The sequence below is a fragment of the Ixodes scapularis genome, unplaced genomic scaffold (assembly GCF_016920785.2).
Source record: "Ixodes scapularis isolate PalLabHiFi unplaced genomic scaffold, ASM1692078v2 PGA_scaffold4__175_contigs__length_147842914, whole genome shotgun sequence".
Classification (NCBI taxonomy): Eukaryota; Metazoa; Arthropoda; class Arachnida; order Ixodida; family Ixodidae; genus Ixodes; species Ixodes scapularis.
This window is the reverse complement of record NW_024609879.1, coordinates 30,388,203-30,402,560: the sequence shown is the minus strand read 5'-3', so window position 1 is coordinate 30,402,560 and position 14,358 is coordinate 30,388,203. Positions and strand designations below refer to the sequence as shown.

General features: G+C 45.3%; 2 pseudogenes; both read right to left on the bottom strand.

Annotated features, from left to right (window-relative positions):
* Positions 1–3,179: 3,179 nt before the first annotated feature.
* Positions 3,180–8,093, bottom strand: LOC115332064 (annotated as a pseudogene).
* Positions 8,094–9,673: 1,580 nt separating this feature from the next.
* Positions 9,674–14,290, bottom strand: LOC115314571 (annotated as a pseudogene).
* Positions 14,291–14,358: the final 68 nt, after the last annotated feature.

Sequence of the window (14,358 nt, the reverse complement as noted above, 5' to 3'; positions counted from 1 at the left end):
ACTAAGTTTAGTCCTAAAGCATTGATGAGTGGACTGGCTCCATACACTCCATGTGATGGTTCTCCTTGCTGAAGGGCCACTGCTATGTCTCTTGAGGGGCACATCGTCTTCTGTGGTGCCACCACCCGGTCCTCCTGTACTGTATGTTTTATGGTACCTGAAAAAGTATAAAAAGGAGAAACTTCTTAGCCTTAAATTCATGTGAAGTCTGGTAGATACTTAGAAAATGATTGATGTACCAGTTATTTATTGATCTAAGCTTTTCAAATAACGAATTATTCAGTTACTGCAGACAAACGAAAGTAGTCAAGAGTGATAAGCTTGGTTGACAATGTAAAAGAACTGGGACAAGACAGCAAAGTTCGGTGAATCTACGTGCCTCTCAACAGCCACTTACCATTCAGATATATGCCTTTTTGAAGACACCAAGTGCAGCCATAGTAGCCGTTGTATTGCTTCAGGTTGAGTATGGCAGCCCTTGCTGGTACATCCACACAACAGGAGACGTTTAGGACTATTGGCTTCACCAGCTGACCGTCACTTTCCCAAGTAATGGTACTGATGTGGACAATCTCTTGGACGAACTGGTTCAAGAACAGCACCATGTCAGGGTGGCCTGCATCGAACCACAGTCCCCCAAGAAGCATGTTGCTCCAATGTGTGCATACTGGCAGTTCATCTATTACACACTAGAGTCGCTAGAATGATGACTTGCTTGAGTTAAAAACTCTTGCTCCATCAGTATCAAATGTAAATTTGATATCGGACAAGCAGCTGTTTGCAGTCCGTTTTTTTATACAGTGCTCCGTCGGTGAGGTCTCTCACAGTACTGTGACCTCTTCCGTTCCTTTTTCTGGACTGACTGAAAAAGCTATTATGTGGCAACTCTATCAGCCAGAAGTATTTCTGCAGAGTGTCTAGTGTCCGGGGAAAACCGGGAATTGTCAGGGAACGGCTTTTCTCGGCGTTCACGGCTGTTCTCGGCGTTCACGACTGTTCTCGGCGTCTTCGATTCTTGTTTCGTTGGATCTCTGGGGGCCGTTGTAGAGAAATTTGTTTTGTCGTCACCAAATAGTAGAATGAGTTGTCATCTTAGTTGTGCAAGCACACTTAATTGTATTGTGTGGTGCCACACACTTGTTTTGGCTCATGGAGCTTGCTGGCACCAACGCTTCACTCCAAGTGTGATACGACAAATGCTGGCGAACGCTTGTACGGCACCGTGGGGACAGTTTCAAAATAATTGTTGTTGCTTTCCATAAGTGGAGAAACTATTCTAAAGCTCTTCTGTGCAGCGTGCACAAATGCAAGTGCTAAGTTTGTCACTCGCATCTGCTAAGATTGCGCTCCAAGCTCAACAGTTGAGATCGGCTGAAAAGAACCCTGAGTAGCTCTGGCGGTGAGGTGGGGGCTCTCTGTTGAATTGAGGAGAGAAACAACCACCCGAATCCGCTATAAGCTGAATGAATGAGGTACTGAAAACCAAAATCATTGCAAGTTAGTATAGAAAGCACAATACAATGGGGGGGCTGATTTCAGTTTTGCTTTGAAGTACTTGGAAATCGACGGGCGCTCGCGGGTGATGGATGCCATTTTCTTCCGATGCGAGACATCTCGTTACTAAGCATGATACGCGCATGATTGCATGTGTCGTGTCCGACACGGACTGCCTATGTCACCGATAAAGCATTCTATATTTTGTGAGCCATGAAATTGGGTCGGCCTAGGTCCCCGGTTAGCTCAAAACCCTTTTTCCTTTCACTCACCTTTCACTGCTAAAGCACAAGTCGGAGACGAGGAGTGCAAGATATGTTTACAGTTTTATTTGAGAGAGATTTCGCTGTGTTACACGGGCCACGTCGGTGATTCCAAGCAGATTCTGCTTCACATTGGGAATAAGGAGATAGGCATTCAGTGTCAAAAGCTCTATCAAGCAAGATACATCGGGCGTTAAATTTTCCGCCCTTCAAGTACCATGTTTCTACAGAAGTAACAGTTAGAAGTAGAATGGTATGAACTAAAACATATCAAAACGCATTACTCTCTGTGCATTTGAATAAAATTATCGGAAGTAATTAAATGAGCATTTGGAGAAACTGACAAACTGGTGTGACGAATGACAGATAAAAATAAACAAAAACAAAACTATATACATCAACATAACGAGAAAGAAAATACCAGCACAGTTTACCTCGTGTCGGGGTGACGCCTTTAAAGTGTGTTCAGGAATGGAAGTACCTAGGCATTCTCGAGTTGTTCTGTTACCTGCTGACATCTAACGATGTATAAAGGAGTACCGAGAACAAGCACATCGGAGGCCGCGAGACGTCTCGCTATTTGTATGTGAGATGTTCTCAACCAGATATTGCCCGACGAAACCGCTTGCCCCCACCAAATTGTTTACTGTCAGCTTCGTGCACACAGTGCCACTATTGCCATTACTTCTGAAGCCAGTTCCAAACAAAGTAGTGACAGTTTTTCAGCTGCACCAACAGTGAAAAGAACAAAAATAAATATATTCAACGACGTAAAATTTTGAACTCGAGCACAGTTTGCGCTCCATGCGGGAGATCACTTCAGGGGAGTTGGAAACCCCAAAAAGTTGAGGAAGCTAAACGTTAGAAAGGTGCTATTTCAAAAAAGTGCCAAGAGGTCTCTGCCAACAGCCCTTCTCAGAAACAATATTTTTAAGGGACACCTTGCTTGTGTGTTTTAGCAGTGAAAAAAAAAAAAAAAAAAAAACTAAGGTACTATTCTGAAGGACTACCAATTACATTTTTTAGCTTCAGGAGGTTCAGCTTGGAATGCAGATCCTTGGCCCTAGTTGGGAAAGAACCGGAAGGTTGCTTCTTTAGTGTATCAAAGGTTTTTGAGAGGGTGTCATTTAGTCGCTGACCGATTTTTCAGACCTCATGGGGACGAAAAAAAGTATGAATAATAGAACAGTCCGAAAAATAGGCAGGTTACAAAAGTGAAATTTATTACACTCACACTGGCTCAAAAAAGTCTCCTAGGGTGGCTTGCTTCATGGTGCACCTGCATCCGATTGTGTCCGCTTGCACTTGCGCAAGCATCGTGCTCTTGCATATACATCTAACAGCAATGCCACAGCTTTCACAATGTTCATTGTCGATGGCTGTGGGCGGTCGACGTGGTTGTCATCTGAGTCCGACTCACTTTCAGAAGGCTGCGCAAGTACACTTCCTGCACAATGTCATCGTCAGTGTGCTCTCGACGCAGAGTTCAAGATCGCTGTCAACTCTGGCGAAATCATCGATTTTAGTTTTTGATGGAATGTCCATCCCATTGCATAGGTCAGCGACCAGGGACTCGCCGACAGCAATGTCCTCGGCGGTGCAGTGGTTTAGGACGGTACCACCACTCATGGAGTCGTTGGTAGCACTAAAGCCCACATGCTTGAAACAATTGGTGATTGTTTTAGGCTGTATTGCCCTCTAGGCATCTGTTAGCACGTTGGCCGCTGAAAGAACGTCCACAAGGTACATCTTACCGTTGTCAACGCGAAGAAGAGGGCGGCTAGCAGACTGGATTGGTAAAGCATTTTCAGGTTTCTGATGACCCACTGGTCCATTGGCTGTATTGTATTTGTTGTGTGCGGCAGCAAAAATTCAAGCCGAATAGCTTAAAGTTGTGTTCACTTTGCCTTGTGCTCCGCAGTTGTCAACGGAAAATAGAACTTGTCGCCTTTGTTGCTCAAACTTGTGGTCTAGGCAGTGTAAGTAAAACACAAACAAGGCCTCTGCGATCTAAGCCTTCTTGTTGCACGGATACCAGACAGGAAGTTTGTCGACATCCTTAATACATATCTGGTCCTGGGACTTGCCAATGATGAACATTGGCAACTGTTTTGTACCAACGGAAATCTTCTTGGTGCCCTTTAAACATCTAGGGTTTTCGGACTTCCCGATGATAATAAGAATGTGGTAACTTCTCGTCACCGACTGCGTTGGCACCAACCATTACTGCAATTCTTTCTTTGATATGCTTGCCCCCTGAGCAGGTGTCACCGGAGAAAGACAGCGTACGGTCTGGCAGCACTGTGTAGAATACCCCCGTCTCATTGCAGTTGAAGATATCTTGAGGTGCATACTCTTACAACAACAGTCTCATCTTATTCAAGCGGTAGTCGGTGACTTTGGCAGGATTAATGTCGTCACTTTCCCGCATACTTTCTTGAATGATACCCTGTTTCTCTTGAAACTGCGGAGCCATCCATGTGGGAACTTGAAGTTCTCCACATTCATCCTCAATGCAAAAGTCTCTGCTTTCTGTATATGTGTCACCCGAAACTGGAATTTTCTTTGAGAGCACTCCTCTCAGCCACAGTTGCAAAGCCTCTTCCAGTTCCACATGCTCTCCTTTTTGTCATTTTTCTGATCCTTGCTGTGAGAGCCTTCAAAAGCGGACAATAACTTTGCCTTGTTCTTGACATACCCAGAAAGCGTCTGCTTCGTCAACTTAAATTTTTTTGCAATGTCGGCTTGCATACGTCTGTTCTTGATAAGTTTGATAATTGCCGCTCCTTCGAAACGTTTCGCAGCATTGGATGAAGGGGTGGGGCCATGGCACTCGAAGTTTCCAAACCACGTAGTGTTAAAGACGAGATGTTCTCTGCGCACAAAAGTGGCCACCGCACCACCGCCGACGTGACAAATGGCGGGGACGAAAGGGAATGCGTTAGTGCAAGGTTGCAAATGCTACAAGAAAAATAGTGATGATGATGATGATAGCTTTATCGCAATGGGTGGTATCTTGTGCTACCTAGCAACAAAGCAATATAGTGATGATGATGGCGGCTTGACTTAGCAGCGGCCTAGTAGCGCTGCTACTAAGCGCTGCCAATCCAAATCAACCTAGAATTCAAAATGGTGCTTCGTCAGGGGATTTTTCCCGGTAGCGCTGCCTAATGTGTACGTAAAATCCAGCTTTCGGACTTCCGATCATACGAAAAATTGGTTCTGAATATGTACTATTTCTACCGTGAAGATCAGTGTTCCTCTTTAGGTCCGAAATTAAAACAAGTCCGAATTATCAGCGTCCAAAAAATCGGTCGGCGTTTGTGCCTTACCCCCATGCATTCCCTCTTCCAAAACAACAATAATTCCAGCCTTGTTGGCCTCGAGTCAATTCAAGTGTCCCTGGCGCAACTCTTCAACCGGTGCACGAATAGAAAGCTTGCCTGGTTGAGGAGGGGGTGGAACCACAGAGCACATACTGCTGAGCCGAGGAAGTCCTGGCATTGAGTTTCCGGTATTGACGCTGCCACCTGGTATACTGACGCTAGCTTATCCACTTTCTCGGTTGGAAGGGTCAAAGCAAACTTAGGGCCTTTTGAGAGGAGCTCAAATGTGCTCGTAGAAAGAGGATTGTCGCATGAGAGAACCGGAGGGTCGAACTTGGTTGTCTTGCTGCTTGGATTAGGGGCGGTCACCCCAACAACTACTAACTTCCAAGTGGAATCCAGCTGTCTTGAAGCAGCATTTAACTTGCAGAAGCACCCGCCTTCCCTGGCAACATTCACACTTGAACACCGTGAACCCATCGGGCGAACTCGCCGTAATGGGCATTTGCTCCTATATTATGAGCTCACTGTTCTCAATCCTAGGACGATATCCTTTCTTTAATAGCATTGATAGATGCCCCTCTTCCGCAGTTTCCTCCTGCTGCCCCCTCTTCATTGACGTTGACTTAAATGTGCTGACTTGCAACAGCTTGTCAAGTAGTCCTTTCAGGTTGTGCAGCCATGATTGTGTCTTCAGTGACTTAGCACGGGTAAAGAAGCCATGGCATATGAATGCGGTGGCCATGCCCCTCTTGTACAGCATCCAGTCAGATGATGAGGCCTGTGCCCTTTCCAGGCACTCAATTTCCACAATAGCCTCTCGCGTCATTATGCGCTTGAGTTTCTCAGCAGATTTTCGGTCTCCTCCTCAGGCAGGTCCTGAAGCGCTTCAAGCAGGCTTCGGTGTTGAGGCACAACTGTTGAAGTGCCGGCACCTGTTGTTTTGAAATAGGGCTCATAAGATGTGACACAGGAGTTATAATAGTATACTGGTGGACATTAACCTACCATGGTACCATTGCGGAACAGTGCATCATTGAATAGAAAAAGGTGTGACTACACCTTGTATTGAGTTTAGGTGTGTTCCAACAAGAAAGATTAGGAGAAAAGTCCTTAAAAAAACTGAGATTTACTTTTTGGTGCTCTCCTTCTGTCGTGAATTGCGACATGACAGATGTGCGGAAGGCCTTCCACAAGTCTGTCCAGGACACCAGGCTTGACAGCAGAAAGGGCAGGTTGCTTGAACTGAGTGGTTTGCAGCCACATTTAATTTAAGTTGTATTGTTCACCCCTGTGATTCTTGAGATCCAGAAAACAAGGAGTAATCCACCAAACATTAGCACATCATGTTTTAGTTCGACAAGCCGCAGACACCACTTTACCCCATCTAGTTTAATATTAAACTCGTATGGCTAATGGCATCAGAGATTGAGTTTGGTCAGAGGTGTAAGAAATCTTTTTTAAAACCAAAATAAAAAAGTAAAACTCTACCACTTCCATTCTTGAAAAAAAATTAGCTATGAGGGTTGGAAAAATACACATAAGGTTTCTGAAAAAAATGTGAAAAAAAGAAAAAAAAACAAAAAAAAAAACAACAGTGGCAACGCTTTATCAGCACGACTGCCATTCAGCGGCGGAATACACTTTACATGCGCAGGGTGCAGTGGCTAGCAGACGACACCCACCTGCGGCCGCAGTTGACAGGTACACATGTAGCCAGCCAATTGGCTACGTCAAGCTGGCATCTTTCGTCAGAAAGGGAGCCTGTTTGCTTGGTTTTGTAAATTTAATTACTCCGAAAATGTTTTCCAAGAAATGCGCATTTTAGGAAATTATTTTTGCTATGTGTCGCTGCAGTCACTGGTTGGGGTTTAGCACAAAATTTAAACCAGTCTTAAAAAATATTAAAATGGACTATCCACTACGACCCTAATGCAGACAAATCTGTGATTTGTCTGTATGGAACACTAAGAGACCAGCAGCCGGGACAATTCTCATGGAGAGAGGCCCATACCAGAACTGGGTGCCGGCTGCCAAGACAACGGAAGTTGCTCTTCAACATTTCCGGAGACAAGTCGGTGGTGTCCAAAAGGGTCTCTGGTTAGGGTACCTAGAGGTGTCTCCGAGCAACCGAACCCCACCCCACATTCTACCCTCAACTTGAATGTGGCTGGGACAGAACAGACTGGGCTGGAATAACAGTCGGGGTAGTTGCATGGTCCAGTATGCAGAGTCTGACTGGCATTGTTCCCTTTACCTAGCCCCGATGTTGTCAGAGACAGGTTTGCAATAAAGGTGGACAACGAAACATCGGGAAGCGATCTGCAGGGCTATTTTTCTGCCTTTGGTATGAATGAAGGTCCCTTTTGTTGTGAGCGACTTGTTTCCAGCTACTCACGATTTTCCCGGAACTTCAGTGGCTAGCTGTTTGCATAGCCCTCAAAATGGCAGCCAAGTCCCAGTTTCAGGCATACTTTTCAAGTGCCAGTCCGGGCTGCTGCCAGCTGGCTGAGCTCGTTCTGGCCTCAGGCTAAACGTAACTGGACTCTGCACGGCAATCATGCGTCGTCCATCCTACTAGCAATGCACGTTTTATAACAGCATGCACACACTATTGAAGGCTGCCATCATTCTTAAACAAGTTCCTATCTACTTACATGGAAAGTACAAATGTTATACATCTGCACTGGCATTTGAAGACAGCGGGACTTAATGTGCACATAGTCGTTGCGCACAGCACCCACCTTCGGGCAGAAGGCGATCTCCATAAGAGACCTCGGTGCATACTTAGTCTTGACGATATCTTTAGCATGCTGGCCCCGAACCTGCGGCAAGTCTGCCTGACGACTGTGGAAGCAATTGCATCCTGTTAGTTTTCAGTAGGGCTGCAATGTAGTGCTTGCATTTGCTTGACTTTCTGGGAGTGACACAAGCACAACTCTGTTATATTTCTTTCATTCTACAGCGCCTCTACAACACCTGATAGATTTCCTCACTTAAATCGATTCATCTTTACTACCTAATGGCTAGGCAGTGCAATATTTTATGATGAAACTACCTTGCAGATTAATAGATAACTTTGAAGGGACTGATGTTGTCTAAGAAAACGTGATTTATCAGCTGACCCCTTCCACAAAATAAAACAAAGGTAGTACCTCCAGATTGGAAATTCAAAACGAGGTAAATGCAAATTTGCTTACACCAACACCTGCAGTGGGAGCTTGCATTCTTACCTTGCAGGGCATGTGCAGCAGGGAGAGAGAATCTGTCCTTTTCTGAGAGACAGATGCACTGTGTGCATCTGTCTCTCTGCAATCCTCTGTGCTGTGCAGCGCAGAGGATTGCAGCACGTGTCCGACGATGCGGACGCTGTCAGCCCTTGGCTCCAAGGCAACGCTGCACTCGATTACGTGATCACAGTTGAGTATGTCCTAGTCTTCAAAGAGGCACTTCTTGCTCTTGCAGATGTGGGTTATGATTGTTGCTAGTGACAGGGACACTGAAAAGCAATTGGTTTCTCTGACCTAGAAAGCGCACAAACATTGCCACATTGCCTCAGTCACGCACAACCTGGCATGCTTTGCCGGAGTGACGTGGCCGATCGCAAGCGGCTACACATGGGTTGGTTTTTGCTTCCAAGGAGAAATGGGTGACAGTTAACACAAGGTGAGACAAGCAGGGACTATGCTACCCCTACGCAGATGCTTTTTGAGCAGAGAAATATTATGCATATATCTTTCACGAGCCTCGCGTCTTCGTCCTCCATGGCTGCACGAATGCTAGCGGCGGGATTGTTATCTACACAGAATAATTCCGACGGAGGTCGCTAGTCAGTGCCACCGTTCAGTCTCCTCCCCAACAGACATCTCGAGTTTTACCAATATCAAACTTTCAGCAGAGTTGGTAGAATCTAAGAAGTGTTTCGTCAGCTGCTTGGTGACGCCAGGGAGAACTGAGTGCATGTACTCACATGCCTGGCCGGACGTCACATCATAGTTCTCTAGATTGATCAACGGAGAAGGTCCCTTATGGCCATTCACTGTTGTTTCATATGTTACTGCAAACTCCCGCAGAACAAGCTCGTGGGTCTGTGCTTCACTCGAATGTTCCATGGAAACCTCATGGCACCTGGCACAAATAGTGTAGCTGTTGTAGCAAGAGCAACTAAGCATGCAAGCATACATAATAAAAGTAACAAATACAACATGCTGGATGCAATGCTCCTAATGTTGTATGCATAATATGAGTATTACCTTCGATGTGTTCACCAGCAGCCATGCACCATGGACAACCAAAGTATCTGTTGAATTGGACTTGATTTTAAACTGCTGCCTATGTTAAAGCATCAGTGCAGCAACACATAGCATAGACCTTGGATGACACTGTTGTTAAGTTCACTTGCCAAGTTATGGAACCTATGCTTGAGAGATGCTCAACGAACTTCTTTACGAAAAGTGACATGTTTGGGTGCTTTGTTCCAAGCCAGATGCCAGCAACACCACTGCTTGAGAAGCGGTCAGAAGCAGGCACTTCGTTGATCACGAACTGCAAAGCCAAACAGAGGTTTTTGACGCCTTTAAGATGGGACTTTCATCTGTGTGAAATATCATTGTCAAGTGTGCCACTGGCTTTCAGCTTTCTGTAAACACTTCCATCAGTTATGTCAGATATTGACTCTTTGGGATTGCTGTTCAGCTTCTCCAGGTTGTTGAACAACTTACCCAATGTTTTGGTGATAACTTGAAGCACTTGATGAGACATATCGAGAATTGTGAAGAAGCACACCTTGCTTTGGAGCACCTAGATGGGGGTACGCTCTTGACAAGTTGGACACTCAATCGTGGAAGTGTTGTCTTCTGGTGTTAGTAGAAAGCCTTCGTAGTACTCACTGTAATAGTATGTTACACGCTCCAGCTTTGAGGCCAACAGCTTACGAAACAGATACTTTGTGCGGGGAAGCACCTTCATTCTGCATATTCTGTGCATCATTTGTAGTAGGTTGTCTAGGTTGCTGCACACGAGGTTTTCGGACGTGATGTAGGTCAGCACCATAGCCGAAACCTCTGCCTTTCTGATGTTAGATGTGAGAAGAAAGGAGTGCCGTAAGTTTCTGAAGCAGTAGGTGACGTTCTGCACGGCATCTGGAATTCAGTCGCTCTGAGAAGCAACATTGAGCAGGCCATCATTGGAGTCATCCTGAGGGACGTCATCGAGCAGGTCTTCTTCCAACTCGTCGTGCTCTCTGTCATGAACGTCGTCGCCAGCCTCTCCAAACAGAAAGCCATCTTCAGACGAACCTGTACAAGGTATGTCTTCGCTTGTTTTTGAGGTTGCTGCACCAATCACATTTCTTGAACTCTTGGTACAGTGATCTGCGCTCGCACCTGAGTTTTCATGCAAAGTCTTGTCAGGTCTATGGGCTAAGATCTCTCGCTAGTGCCGTGTTGAGGGCGGAACAGTGAAAGGGTCAATAGGTTCTAAATACTTCTTCCTTAGAGGTTTCTGCGGCTGATCAGAGATAACTGAAGTATGACTCTGTGTGCAATCTTATTTGCACAGCCGCAAAGACGCGAGTCTCACCTGACATGGCTTCAAAACGTACCTCCGCCGCTGTTTACTCTCGAGCGAATAGCCAACATAATCCATCCATTTGGGGGTATTCGTGGCTCAAAATTGAATAGCGAACTAACAAATTATTTCTGTCAGTATAAGTTAAACTGACATCTGTAGGTGCATTTAATACAGGTTTTATTTTCTGTTTAATTTTTGAATTATTTTTTTTTGGCTTTCAAAATTCGGGAGCCCACTATGTAACCCATGGGCAGTGTTGCTAATTAAAGAGCTTCTGAAACTACCTCACGGACCTCACACTGCTCCCTGCGGTACCTCTTTCTTTTCGGAGTGACTTTGCAGCTTAAGTGCAGAGCTAATGATGTTTGGGCTCATGCATTACGTGGAGGATAACGTCAAGGCGATCATGCCCATGACGCTAATCAGAAACCTCAACCCCCAGAGTATTTGCGACTATAGCAATGTGCAACACTACGTGGCCTACTGGAGGAGCTCTCAGGGCGGTGGGGAAGGGCATTACAAAGCACTTATTTGACAGCTGGGAGGTAAGGCATCCTCAGATTAGGTTCCTGTGAACGAACAAGTGTTTGCTAAAAGCAAAAAAAAAGCAAGAAGTACTTTTTTTTTTTTGGTGCATATCTAGCATGATTTTATGGGAGCTACACTGAGTAAAAAACTTGTTTGAAGCACCGTGCTACAGTACTAGAAACAGTAGTTCCGCCTTTGTTTGTTATACTCTCTATTTTTGTTTTGTTTCATTTTTGAAGATGCAAGTGCTCAAAGTAGTTGTTTCTGAAACTATTGAAAAACTGCTTGTTTGAGACTATTTTTATTGGAGATTCATTGGGGCCCTGCCCGACACACTTGCTTGGGTGCTATCTTTTAATTGGCCTTGTGGCCTAACAACAGGTTTAAAAAAAGTAACGGGTTGCTTGGTTTTCTACATCTTTTTTATTGAAAGTGAAAAGAGTCCTACCCTCCAGGTGCTCTCCGCTTGCCAAACACCAGGGGCACCCAAAGTACCCATTGAATTGCACATAGTTTTGAACCTAGGTGCGTGTGGGTGCATCGAAGCAGCAACAAAGGGCATGGACCTTGGTCGACAGGACGACAGAGTTGTGCTCCCAAGTTAGCGAGTCTAGCAACGTGACCTCTTCGACAAACTTGCTCATGAAGAGGCTCTGTGTGACTCAAACCAAACCATAGAGCTCTTAAGATGCGGTGGTTAAATTCTGCACTTGGTGGCAGTTCATTGACAATGAAATGGATTGGCCACAGTGAAACTCTTGATGACTTATACAAGGGACTGCCATCTGTGTTAAATGTGATGTTGAGATGAGTCCATTCAAGAATTCCACTGTGCTGAAGTGTGCATACTCAAGTGCAACAACATTAAAACAAACACATAGCCCCCCACGCCCCCTCCATAAGACTGTAACATAAAAACAATATTACCAGTGAGCATATCATGCGGCAAGCAGAAATTTGCCTCTATAGTTTTCCGTGCACACACAGCTGTGGCAGACATTACGACTGCACGTCAATGGGATGTCATGCTATTACTTGCTGTATAGTGACATATACAATAACGATCTGTATCATTACCTTAAGAATCTTGTCTTCTAGGAACGGAATAAAAATGTCTTACGGTTCACTTCCCCAGAACTGACAATCTTGTGGAGCTGGATAGGGCTGGCTTTTGTGCTGGGGGATATTTGTGATGAACGAGAGTCCATGGGGGAAGACAGGCTGCTGGTACGCCAGCGGTGCCACATCCAGTGCAGGGCCAAACTTTGTGTCCTTTGTTGTCTTGCCTGTCATTTGCAGCAAAGCTGCTTTAAAGTCACTAAGGCTGCCCCGGTTGAGGAGTGCTTCTGCAAACTTCCTTGTAGCAACTCCTTGCTGCTTCTGGCTTCGGGGAGCCGCCCTGCTCTCATAGAGGCAGGACATAAGTGGGTTGTCCGGGCTGCCCCCTTCACATATCTCCAGTCAACAAACTGCATTGAGGTACCGTGGATGTGTGACCCTTGAGGCACCCTCCACTGTTGTGGCAGGTCAGTGCAGGACAGCTCTGTAGGTGCCTCGCTGAAGCCTTTAGCCTACAAAAACGCTACGACCCGAAGAAGCGCCATCAAGTGGTTGCAAGCCACACTTCCCGCAGGGCATTCGCAGTTCCCATCGAAGAGCTGGCCTTGCATGTCTGTCGTTGCCATCACTGTGTATGGAGGCTGTGTCTTTTTCTTGCTACGGAAACAGGCACCCTTCAGGAAGAAACTTCCTCCGCTGATTGACATAAAAGAAATCATACAGAGTGGTAACACGTTTCAGAAACTTTAAAGCAGCTGCAGTTGTGAAGTGGACATACACATTTTCAGAAAAAAAATAAGGATCAGTTGCCATACACAAACCACTGCAAATCCCCCTTGCCATGCAACCAGCCTAAGGAAATAGTTTCAACATGGAAACATAAATTTTATACATTTACAGTAACATATCCAAGTGGCCTATTTCCTTTTTAGGAAAACCACAAATTTACCACAGACGGAATTTAGGACATTATATTTTCAATACAGCAACATCCTTTTCTGTTGTGCTGTCATAGCCTGCACTCGGCTGTGCAGAAGGCAATCAGACTTCTTCAAAAGTTCAGAAGGCTTCTTAGCGATTTTGGTTTGTTCGCGCCTTATGTGATTTTCCTTGTCGTCTCGTCAGGTTTGGTGTAAGGTCAGAGGCCCCACACCAGGTCTTGATGTTGAAGCATAAAATTGTCCATTTCTTCCGTCTGGAAGGAATTGACTGGCTTGCAGGGCTCTCTTTCGCTTGCCTCATCAGACATGATTGCGTTTCATATGAGGCGGTAAATTGCCATCTGCTACCAGTTTTCGAAAGAAGGCACGCGTCTGCCCCCGGCAATTGTTGCCGACAGCTTTTGCATCAAATAACTTCGGTTTCACTTTTCATTTCAACTAAAGAAAAACGTGCTAATTTCATCAGCATTCAAAGTATTTTTTTTTATGAGACTAAAATAAATTATATGTGACGGGGAGTGTCGCACTGCATTGGCTACCGTCGGCTCGATGCAAGTACACAAGTTGTTGGCTTGGTTTGCTTGTTTGGCTTCGTGTCTTGAGATCCGTGCATTGGAAATGTGTCGTAGTTAATTACTGCGATGTCGTCATGACGTCAGAAGGTGAGTTCCTGCGATGAATGGTGTTGCTAAGATACGCTCATTCACACCTACGTCACTTCTCCCTAGTCGCCGTGGGAGTTCAAAAAGCGCTGTATAGGGCCCCAGATACAATCCTAGACAAAAAGAACAGCCCAGTTAGCGTGAGGGAGAAGGTGCACTCAAAAGATCGGCGTGGACCAACCAGCACTGGCGCGGTGCTACAACAAGAACAAAGAAATAAAACAAAGCAACTCACCAATCAACTGCAGCACTACGTCTTTGTAGTAATTCATCCTTTCCGATGGCGCTTGTTTTAACAAGTTGATGTCTACACACCAGGCAATTTTATACTTGCCATGCTTCTTGACATGCTTCTTGACATTTTCTGCCTCTTTGTTCTTCACATAACTTATGGTGATAACCTCAGAAATGTCGTCGTCGTAGTGCACAAGAATGAAGTTTGACATTTTTGGACACAACACAGAGGCAAGGTGACAACAACAGATTGTGATACCGACGCGAATAAAAGAAAAGG